The following is a 12,357-nucleotide window of genomic DNA, read 5'->3' on the forward strand; positions in this document are numbered from 1 at the left end:
TTCCAATCCTAGGTAGGGCGAATGTGTCAGCCAGCGGGTTGAGTTTACAGTGATCACATCAGGACCTGACCACCCTCCCACGCCAAATCAGCCGTTAGCTTAGACAAGTCCCGGCGAGGGGCAGATGTGGACAAAGCACAGCAAAAAGGAAACTTGCACACAAAAAAAAAATCTACAAGTAAATCCTAATGTATCTGGCTCAGGCTGTTGCAAGCTCCCAGATGCACAAAAACCAAGTTAATTAATGAGAAATGCAAAAAGACTTAGCTCCACGGAGCTGTCCTAAATTCATTTACTGTGCCAGAGCTGGTAGCAGTGACCCAGGTGACTTCCAGTCGCGGTTGGGTGGTGCTCCCCCTCTCCCTCTAGGAATGTGACCTCTGTGACGTGGAGACGAATACTGTCTGGTCTCTTTCGACGTGCTTCTTCTTTCTACCTGGAATCCAGAAAATTCTGGCGACCTGCAATGTGAGAAGGCAGCTGGCCAGGCAAGGATGACAGCACCAGGTCCTGGCGCCCCTCCCTGGTGGGGCGCAAATGCCTCTCAGGTTACAGCTGCAGAAGGAGGGAGGAGACTGGGGACACAGGACGGTGAGCTGTGGAGCCCGCGGATTGGGCATTAACTCCGTGCGTGAGTCATGCCCCGGCCGCTTTTCCCAGGAGTTATAAATTCTAGTAACAGCGGATCAGGGACAGACCCTTGGGGGACTTTCAGCCAATCACAGGTGCCTCTTGCTCTTCACTGTTCTGAGTCCACGTCTGAATAGCGCTTATCTTCCTAACCAAATCCTGAAGGTCTCCCTGCTTTGGCCCCCGGGCTTCCTGAAACCAGGAGGTTATTCTGCCCAGAAGTTGGAGGAGTCTGATGATATTCATTTCCATTGTTACTGGACACTACACCTGGGGGCGTGCCCCGCCCCCTCCCCCGCCCCCTCCCGCTCCCCCTGCTTCCAAACAGGGATGTGGTTTTCTTTTCCGGAGTCCTGCGGGGTGGACCAGGTACCTATCTTCCTTTTGCTTCTGCAGGCCTCCTCTCTGGCCTTCTCTCTGTTCTCTCTCTGGGGACGGTGGCCTCCGGGGTCTCCATCAAAGGGCTCCCTTCACTTTGGCATCCACTTGGATATGGGGAAACCCAGCAGGAGATAAGAAGGTAAGGGGAAAGTAAGGTCATTCCTTTCAGCTTTTTCTTTGTGGGGTCCCACCGGCTGTCTTTGTCCCTTATAGGAAGAGTAGAATTGTCCCCAAACAGTATCTCCATGTCCAGGTTGTGGTATTCCCTCGCTCCCTTGTCCCGTCAGGCCTACGGGGGTAACGGCGCCCCCTGTCAGTAGCCCTGGGTACTTCATCATCCTAGAGGAGTCTTAAACGCTGCTCAACCCCTTTATTAAACCCGACTCAAGTGACCCAGTGGGAACGTGCCGTCTCCCACTTCTGGGCACCTGAGTGATAGTAAGCATTTAGGTAAAAGCCAATCTTACCTGCCTCTCTTCTCCCCTGCTCTTTCTGCCACCCTAACCTACCCTAACAGATTCAATACACGTATTTTCCACAAGCCTTATTCAGGAGGAGACTTTGCAGTATCTAGCAGAATGTATGTCAGGCCATTTAGAGTAAAATGAAACCCAAGCTCCTTACCACAGCTTCAAAGACCTGAGCCTCTGCCCAGGTCAGTGTGGCCCAATTGGTTGGAGCGTCATCCCGTAAACCGAGAGGTCCTGGGTTCAATCCCCAGTCAGGGCACATGCCTGGGTTGTGGGTTCTGTCCCCAGTTAGGGCATGAATGAGAACCAACCATTTATGTTTCTCTCCCTCTCCCCCTTGCTTCCCCTCTCTCTGAAATCAACATGCATGTCCTCCAGTGAGGATTAAAAAAATTAAAAATAAAAAAAACCTGGGCCTGCTCTCCAAACTCATCGCCCTCCACGCTCCCTCTCATCCGCCCCAGCCACATGGGCTGCTTGCCATGTCTTCAACATCCCAGGCTTGTTCCTGCTTTTAAGCCTTTGCACTCACTGTTCCTTGCTTCCCTCTGCTTGCTACCAGGGCCTTTGCGGATGAGGAGAGGGGGTTCTCACAGGCTGTCAGCTTTAATCCTTGCTCCTGCAAACTTCCTGAGACAGGCATCATTTTTATTTTTATTTTATGGCATGATCGTGTTCCAGGAGCTGCAAACGCAAGTCTGAATATGTCAGGCAACATAAACGAGGCAAGTGGCCAAGGCTAATAAAAATCATTCAGCCCTCGGTCTGGCTTTTATTTTCCCACTTTTGACAGAAACGTGGAAGCAGAGCAATGTTTCCCTACTACAAACACATGCACGCACGCACACATAAAAACACACAGGCACACAGTGCAGAGTCAATGGCGGTGGCGAGTGACGATCGTCCTTGGCATTGGGAAGCGATGTGAAGTGGGTAGAGGCTGTTGCAAACCACTTGCCAGCCAATTGGTTGTTTTGCAGAAATCTGGCCCATTGTGGCCAGATGCTGCCCTTTTCCAAGAGAAGCTGCAAGTCCAGACTTTTAGGTGGGGTCTCCTCGTTTTTACATGTTGGCAATTTTTAAAAGCCCTGAGCAGGCCACACTGAACATACCTGGATTTTGTTGGATTTAGCAGAGTCTGTTGATGCTCCATCACTGCTTCGTATTCAGTGTGTACATAGTATATGCTCAACAATTATGTGCGGAAATAACAGAGTAGCGCTCCCAACTGACCTCTCAGAGTTTAGAAATAGCTGACCAGCAGTACAACTCCCCTGTGTTGGGAACACAGAAAAAGGGAGTTCAAAATAGGAGGAAGCGACTCCATGTTAGCTGGGAGCTCTAAGATACATCTCCTGGGCTCAGATGCAGCCTGTGTGAGGTTTCATGAAGGTCAGATTTCTATACCACCTGGTCTGAGGCTGCTGTGGGTCAGTGTGCACTGATAGGGCCCTGTCTCTGTATTGTCCTCCTCCATTCTGGTGATCGGTGCCATGATGCACCAGTTAAGTAACTTAAATATCAACCCAACCAGGTGCAAAAATGGAAATCTAGAGAAGTCACAGTGTGTTGCCACTGAGGAAGGCTCTTGGAGGTGAGAAATGAAATGTGTTGTCACAATACTATCTCATTCATTGAGGGGTTGAATTCTATTCCTGGGCTGGTAGAGGGCTGGTTCTCATCAAGATCCTAGGAATCTGGCCATGCATCTCATGTCTGTTTCCCCATCAGAAAGACTTAGAGATGCTCACACCCAACTTCCGTGCCTGGCCAAAGCTATTCCAAAGCTTCTAGAGGACGTGGAATGACCAGAGTGGTCCAAATAAAGGGAATGCGCTGGCTCAAGTGCAGGGAAGGGGGGGGCGGTGACCCAGTGGAAGGCAGTGGCAGAAACAGGTGATGGCTTTGGGAGGAAGTTCTAATTAATTTGCTTACTCCAATGTATAAAGGAAGCTCTCCTGGGTTTCACGATCAGCAGGCTCCTGTCTGGTTCTATCTATTTGCATTGTAAGCAGGAAGTTCACCGTCTGTTCAAACGCTAAATGGATGTTAGCAGCACTTCATTGGATCAGTTCAAGGTGATTTAGATTGGTCTTGGAACTTACTCGGCATTTGTTAACACACAGGCGTGGTTCTGTTTTCTGGATAGAGAGAATTACACATCTGTATGTGTTAACCAACCAAAAGGTGTTATCCAATATGATAAATCCAGTTGGAGAGATATACAAGCTTATTCCCTAGAATTTCCGACTCAGCCTTACCCTGATAGTTCCCTGGGAAAAGCTTCCCAACTCTTTTTTTGGTTTACAAACTTATTTTAGTCTTAGGATCTTTTACTACCCAAATACAGAAGGTCAGCATGTAAAGCTGAAAAAGGGCAAGCCAATTAGAAGGAAGGAAGGAACTAAGAACCCCTGAATATGTGCTTGTCCCTTTCTGTCCCTTTCTGCTGTTGAACCTCAAAGCTGGGGCACAGTTGGAACAGCTGTGTTTTTTTTTTTGTTTTTTTTTTAAGATTTTAGTTATTTATTTTTAGAGAGAAGGGAGGGAGAAAGAGAGGGAGAGAAACCTCAGTGTGTGGTTGCCTCTTGCACGCCCCCTACTGGGGACCTGGCCCGCAACCCAGGCATGTGCCCTGACTGGGAATCGAACTTGCGACCCTTTGGTTCGCAGGCTGGCACTCAATCCACTGAGCCACACCGACCAGGGCGAAACAGCAGTAGTTCTTGACTCTCTCCAACTGGTTTGTCATGTTGGAAACATGCAACCTAAACTTGCAAAATCAAAGTTCATTTTACCTAATCAAATTGGGCATTTTATACTTGATAATTGTGTACTATTTCAGGCACTCGTAGAGCTTAAGAGGACAAACATTTATGTAACCAGAATTCCACTTTATCAAATCTTAACGTTTTGCTCTAATGCTTTGGCTTTTGTACAGGGGTAAAATTTTACAAAGATATTGTCACATTTGTCCTTCCCTAATCCCATTCCGCTCTCTCCCTCCCACCCTCCCCAGAAATAACCACTATCCTGAATTTGTATTAATAACCCCCATGCAAAATCTTTACTATTAACACATATCTTAAAACATTTAATATATGCATTTCCCCTGCACACATAAATATATTTCCCTGAAGAGTGTACTGTTTGGTTTGCATGAGTTGACACTTTACCTCAATACTATTCTACACATACCAATCTGCAGTGTGCTTTTCCAGCACATTATAGTTTGAAGACTTATCCACGTGGAAACATCTGGTGTGGCTCATACACTTTAACCCACGTATCTGCATGAATTTATGTGTGCATTTTCCTCCTGGTGAATGTTCGTTGCCTCTAACTTTTCACAAGATATGGCAATGTCCATTCTTGTGTGTGTCCCATTCTGAAAACTGCTCTAGGACAGAGGCTTTCAAACTTCCCTGGCTGCCTCCCACTGTCAGAAGGGCACATTTAGACTGGGACCTAATGCAACACACACACACGCACACACACAGTTCTCTTAGGACACATTTAGAAACACTCCCACAATTTTTATTGTGATTTACTCTATTTCATTGTTTTGTGTGTTTTTTCAATTCTCACCTGAGGATATATTTACTGATTTTTGAGAGGTGGGGAGAGAAACAGAGAGAAACATCAATCAGTTGCCTCCTGTCTGTGCCCCACCCAGGGGCCAAACCCACAACCTAGGTATGTGCCCTGACCAGGGATCAAACCCACAACCTTTTGGTGTATGTGACGACACTCCCACAAACTGAGCCACCCAGCCAGGACTATTTCATTTTTTAAACTGTGGTCATGACTCACTCTATCAATTCTACAGTCCTCAATGGGACTTCCAGTTTGAAATTCAGGGCTCTGGAGCGTGTACCTGGAAGTGGAATGGGAAGATAGGGGGGTGCGCACCCCTTCAGCTTTGCTAAAGACGGCCGGATTGGCTGTGTGAATTTACACTCCGCCAGCAGCGTTCAGGGGCGCCTCTTGCTCCACAGCCTCACCAACACTTGCCATCAACAACTGGCTTTTTAATTTTTGCCAACATGATGAATGCAAAATGGTGTCTTGTTGTGGTTTTATTTCCATTTATTGGGGTGACATTCGTTAATAAGACTATATAAGTCCTAGTACATCGCCTGTACACTGCATTGTGTGTTCGCCACCAAAGTCAAGCCTCCTCCAGTCACCGTGTGTTTGATCCTCTTTACCCTCTTCTGCCTCCCCCCTCCCCTTTTCCCCTGTTGTCTACTTATGAGTTGTTTGTTTGTTTGTTTGTTTATTGCTTTCTGTTTTATATCTCATACTTGAATGAAATTATATGGTTCTTGCCTTTTCCATTGGCCCTATTTTGCTTAAAGTGGTATTGTCAAGATCCATCCATATTGGCGCAAATGGCAGTATTTCATCTTTTGTTTTGGCTGAGCAGAATGGAAACAACCTGAGTGTCCTTCCGTGGACGGCTGGATAAAGAAGGTGTATAACGCAGCACTACTCACTGCGGTTTAATTTGCATCTCCGTGGTGAACCGTGTGGCACACTTTCTTACGTTTGTATCTGAGTTTCTTCTGTCTGAACCGTCTGCTCTTATGTTTCGCTCATCTTTTATTAGGTAGTTTCATTTTGTCCTTCGTTCTCTTGGCCCTTTGCTTTTCTACATAAATTTTATGATCTCTTTATTTTTTTTTTTGCACTAAAAACACCAGATTGTCATAAAAATTGACTTAAATTTTGTAGATCATTCAGGGAAACTGACATATTTATGGTGGTGTCTTTTCATCTATTGAAACATTGCCATTGCTCACAATTTATTCTGTGCCCTTCAATAATTTTATTTCACTTTTTTTCATCTTCTCCATTGTAGTTAAGTTCATTTCCAGTTCTGTTGCTACTATGAGTCATTTTTTTTATCACTGTTCTAGATGCCTCTTATTTTATTTTCTGGCCTTGTTGCATTGGTCAGGAGGCCCAGCCCAATTCTGAATAGGCGGGGTGAGAGCAAACATCCTTGTCTGGGTCCTAATCTTTGAGGAAAAATGTCCATCACTAACCATCAAGTATGGTATTAGCTGTAGTTTTTTCATCAATGTTCCTTATCAGCTTGACATAGTTCTCTTCTATTCCCACTTTGCTGGGAGCTTTTAAGGGTGAATGGATGTTCAAATTTTGCCAAATGCTTTTTTCTGCATCTCTGAGGTGATTGTGTAGTTCTTAGTCCTCTCAGTTGTTAATATGATGAGTTCTATCAAACAAGTCTCCGGTGTTAAACAATTCTTCATTCCTGAAAAGTAATTTTAATGTAATTTTAAAATTTATTTTTAAATCCATTTGTAATATCACTACTGACATACTAATATTTCCTCTTTCAAAGTTAAAATGCTTCTGTGTATGTACAAATGCATAGCACTTTCCTGGACAGGCGCATAAGAAATTGGCTACAATGACTGTCTCAAGGAAATAAATGAAAACATTACAGAATGTGCTAGAGTTTGTTTCATCCGCTGTGCCCAGTTCTCAGTCCTCTCGACCTCTCCTGAAGTTACAACCCCTGAGGAGGTGTGCCTCCTGAGGGATAGTCTAGACATCTGCAAACACTGTAATATTTTAAGTTTTAAAAAGGAGAACATAGTAGTGTATTCTTCTAGTGCTTTTTCCTGCTTTTATATAAAGATTTTTATATATACATATATATCCACAGAAACTACAGTTTCGTATTATATTGTACGTGTGTCATGTAGTTGAAATCATACTGCAAGAATGATTCTGCTTTTTTTGATTGTTTGTTTTATTATTTGGTTAGGAGCTTTACCCATATTTTTACATATGCATCTAGCTCCTCCTTTTTAACTGTGGGTGAGCTGCGCAATATTATATAAAATGAAGACATAACTATTCTTTCGTCTACCCCAGGATTTCTCTAGGGTAGATTTAGAGTAGTGAAACAGTTGGTTTGTGAGGTATATACTTTGGCGTTGTTATAACAAATACTACCAAATTGCTTTATGAAGTGACTGTACCAGGTTCTTTAATGCAGCAATCCAGCATTTGCCTACCGACTTGCTGCGACTTTGATTGAGCGAGGCACGCTTCCTCGGGACCTCCAGTGACTCCATCTGTAGGAGGAGGAAATTGGGTGGCCCCCATGAGGGTAGGAGATGCATAATAACAGGCTGTGCAGCCTCAGAGTGGGTTGGCGATGGCTGCCGGGGGAAGGCAGTGAGAGCTGGGGGACGCGGGTGGCAGCCGAGCTGAAGGCAGACAATTTAGACGCACTTAGCCCTTATCTCTGCTCCTCCATTAGCACGGTGGTAATTTATCTGGAGGGCTCACCCAAAAGCCCCTCCGGGGGAGCTCACCTCCTTGGGGCTCCCAGAGGAAGGAATGACAGGCAAGGGTAGCAAAATGCGGGCACGGTAACATTGCCACTGAACGAATAAATACTCTTAAGAAGTGCAGAGCAATAGAATTTGCACTGGCCAAAGATAATTACAGGATTTACAGACAATATTAATGTATAATGTACTACAGATGAGGTGGTCCAGGAACGGAACACACATTTATAACTATATGAAGAATGTTTTCCTTTTTCGCCCCTGTCAGTGTGAGGCTATGGCTTGAATGTATGAGCACCTTTGGAGAAGTCTGCATGAGAGCAACCTTCAGAGTATGAGACCGGCCAAATGCCCTGTCCCTTTGCCACCCTACCCAGCGTCAACCACGTGGGGGTTGGCAGTGAAGAGCGTTTGTTTAATGTTTCTAACTCTGATGCCTGTTGATTGCCCATCCTTTGAGCAAACCTGGGTGCATTTTATGGTTTCCCAGTGTATGCATTTTGGCTTATTTCAGTAGAATAAAAGAGAAGCAAAGTTCTTCCGCCTTTTGGATTGAGAAAAGGGATGAAGTCACAGGTGCAGGTAGATTCTGGACCACAGAAGATGTGGATTCTGAGCCACAGTAGAGGTGGGATCTGGGATAGTGGTAAGGAGTGGGTTCTGGGACACGGTAGAGGTGGTGCTGGGTCATGGTAAAGTGGGTTCTGCAACAGGGGCCAGGGGGATTCAGGGACCTGGTATAGTTTGTTCTTAGGCCAGGGACGAGGTGTATTCTGGGAAAGCAACAAGTGGCTCGTGGAACAGGAACAGATGGGTTGTGGGCCGACTGTCCCACTCTGTCCTCCCAGAACCTGCCCCTGCAAAGTTCCACTGGAGCACGTCTGGCATCCCATAACCACTGTTAGTTTATTTTTCTCCCAGAGGCCTTAGCTCAAACATCACTTCCTCAGAGAGGCTTCCATGCCCTCATGAGCCCCCCCCCCCCCCCCCGCCCGCCCCTTGTTACACACTCTCATCCTGTCCCTTTCGTTCTCTTCCTCCCACTCTGCCCCGCAGGGACTGTAGATTTACACCTGTGATTACCTGGGCATCGTCCACTCCTGGTTGGACTGCGGCTCCCTGCCCACAGGGGTCTTGCCTGAAACGCTCCCGCAGAGCACAGGGCCAGGCAAGGGGAGGCTGCCCCGTCATTATTTGTATTGGGCAAATGAGTTTTCCGTGAGATAAAGGATGCTGTTTGATTTGTGGTTTCACTCCAAGTGCCCAAGAGGCCTTATAAATGTATATTGAATCAATCGATAAAGGATGTTAGGGAGGGAGGAAGTGAGAGGGAAGAAGAGAGAAAGTGAAAGAGAATGAGAGGAGGAAATGGAGGAGGGAGAGATTGAGAGAGCCTGAGGGAGGGGCAGCGGAGACAGAGAGAGACAGCGAGCAGGGGGACAGAGGGAGAAACGAGGAACGAATGAATTAAGGCACGCCGAACTAAATGAATTACTGAATTCGGACTGGGCGGACGGTGCGCCTTGCTGCACAGGGTCAAGGCGGCTCCGGCAAAAGCCACCTAAGCGGGCGGCGCGGCTCCGCCCTCCAGTGACCCCGCTCAAGACCGGCGAAGACGGGTCTTGGGAGTCGGGGGTCCCTGCCAGCTGGCTATCCCCGGCGCCGGCCCCGCCCCACCCGGCCCCTCCCACACCGGCCCGGTGGCGCACGGCATTGTGGGAGTTGTGGTCCTCGCGGCCCCACGGAGCGCAGCGCGGCGTCGGCAACGGCGGGGTACTAGCTCGGCTCCCGCTCGGGCTCCCGCGGCGTGGGCCGGGCAGCAGCCGGGCGGTGGCTCCCCGGCGTGGGCAGGGGGCATCCGCGCGTCCGCGCCCTCGGGCGGCGGCGTCGCTCCGGCCCCAGGAGTCCCCCCTGCCGCCCGCGTGCCGGGGCGCAGGTAAGCAGCGTCTTTGGGGGCTGCGAGGCGGGAGAGCGGCGCGGCCGGGCCGACCCTGCTGCACGGGGAGGAGGCGGGGGCCGAGCGGGTGCAGGCCCGCGGTCCCCACGCCCGGCGGCGCGGCCGCTGAGGATGCTCTAAGACGTCGGCGCCCGCCTGCGCCTCGCATCCTGGCCCGGCCGAGGGGCCCAGCCGCCCGGAGCTCGCTGCGTGCTGAGCGCCGCCGCCTCGCCAGTGTTAGCGGCCCCGGCCGGGCATCACCCTCCTCCTACCCGCTGCCCCATCGCGGTCCTCTACCTCGTGTTAATGCACCCTGCACCCCGTCACCCTGCTTCCCAGTGACCCTCCTTGATCCCTTCCCTCGCTTGCTGTCTCCCTCCCCCAGCCCGAGCGTCACCCACTTCCCACATTTCCTGTGGTAACCCTCCTCCCCGTCCCTTGAGTTATCACCATAATCCTCGTTGCTTCCTACTCTTTACCTGGTCGTCTACTTTGTCTGTCAATAGTCACCTTCCTCTTTTCCTGTTCCCTCCGCCTCTGACCTCCTGGTGGTCACCATCTGTGTTAACCCATCCGCCGCCCTCCCGCTTTTCCCCTCACTCCGGAGCCAGCAGATGCTGAAAAAGCCGGCCAAGAAAAGTGAGGAGGCAAGGTCTCCAGGTCCCCCCGGGGTAGGGTTGGCCCCAGAGCAGCTCCTGGCCCCTGGGTAGAGGGGGCGCCATGCATTACACACCTTGCCCAACGCAGCCTGCTCCCTGGAGGGTTTGGAGGGGTGACCTGGCCTCACCCTGAGAGCGACCAGAAGCTCTTTAGCACCGGGCAGCCCCTTGGACTGGTAACATGAACTGGATTAAACCAGTTTAGAGCTATTAGTCTGTCCCCCGAGGTCGGTGTTCATTGTATAACAAGTTATATTTGATTGGACTTGCTTACCATTGGCCATGAATTTGAACTTCATTCCTCCAAGCCCACTGACCTTTAAGATCTGGAGCTGCATACTATTAAAGTTCAGAACGGCAGTGAGATTTCCCCATCCCTAACAAGGACAGAAATGAAACATGAAAATGAACAAATGTGTGAAGGAAGCTGGAAGTTACTCCAGTCCCTGAGAGGAGCTGGGATTGAGGGTGGGGAATCCATGCCCTCCCCACTCGGAGGCGGGGGTTGTCACTGGGTGCAGTAGGGTCAGATGTTTGACCCAGTGTTTAATAAACTGCCCATCACACTGAAGACGGAAGGGTTGCTTTTAGTGTCATATTTCAGCAGTGAGTTCCTTAATCCACCTCTGGGCTCAGGGGACTGCCTGCATATTTTAACTAAAAGTAACTGACAGGTCTGAAAAGTCCTAACTTCAGCTCTCAGTGCTGTTTGTGATCTTTGAACAGGGTTGGAACCGGAGCTCAGGAAATCAGGACTTTCTGTTGTCTTTTGTTTATAGCTCAGTCTAAGGAGCTCTCTCGCTGACGTTGCTCAGAATAACGCCTCCCCTGTGGGGAGGGAGCATGGGGAATACACTGCAGGGTGCTCAGTGGGGTGATTCCTCCACTGCCCTGTCCTCCGTGCCTTCATTTTGATCGACTTAAAACTCTACTGATTAGCAGGGATGGTGGGAACTAACACTTAACAGGTGTTTGTCAAATGATCACCATCTCACTCTTAGAGCATTTAAGGAAACCTCACTTCCTGAGAGAGGGAGTTTAAAAGTTCCAATTTGGAGTTCAGCTCAGTGGGGGGGAGGGGTCCTTTTAGTAAGAGCGCTTGTTATTATGCAGGTGGTAGTTTCACACCCAAGTTCAGGAAGCCTGGGATCCTGCTGGGGAGATGGCCTGCAAACAGAGCGCCTTTCATCCGGGTTTTCGATGATTTTCGTTCCCTTCTTGAGAAGAAACAGCTGCCAGTTACAGTAGGTTGACGAGAGAACCAGCGGCATGGGGGGGGGGGGGTCTGTTCCCATCCAGTGGGCCCAGCCCTCCCCTCCTCTCCCAAATCTCCCAAGAAATTGAGAAAAAAAAAGTGAGAAAAAAAATGTAGCGTCTAACCTCCCCACTCTTATGCTTTTCCTAGAAACATATAAAACGTGCATGAATATTCAGCATGCGTGTTTTGAGCTTACTAAACGCGATAGTCAAGTGATTCTTTATACAGCCTAAGCTGGGAAGATGCAAAGAGGCAGTTAACAATCACCTAAAGTCTCCCCTTCCTTTTTTGGCTTTGCAAGTCTGGGGCCCAAAAAACATCACTTGAGATGTGTGGCAACAAGAGTGTCCAGAATCTTCCTTTGGCTGTTGGAATTTTCAGTCCTAAGATGTCTTTCCCTGATGTCCCCCCTGTGGTTTGCCGGCTAATCAGGGTGGCATGCCGACATGTCGTAGCAGTCACCAGCGCACATTGGATGGTTACCATGACAAGATCAGAAGTGCCTGACATCTGTCGTTCATCTTCATTCAGTGAGATGAGCGTGTCCCCATCCTGAGACTTAGAGGGGCGAGCGACCTGTGCAGGGGCAGGATGAAGACTCGGTCTAACTCATCTCCAGTTGGCTGCTTAATCTCTCTGCTATGTTGCAAGGATGCATTAGACTTGCAATAGGACATAGATCTGCCTGTTG

The sequence above is a fragment of the Pteronotus mesoamericanus genome, unplaced genomic scaffold (assembly GCF_021234165.1).
Source record: "Pteronotus mesoamericanus isolate MK-2021 breed Mesoamerican mustached bat unplaced genomic scaffold, CSHL_Meso_final scaffold_507, whole genome shotgun sequence".
Classification (NCBI taxonomy): domain Eukaryota; kingdom Metazoa; phylum Chordata; class Mammalia; order Chiroptera; family Mormoopidae; genus Pteronotus; species Pteronotus mesoamericanus.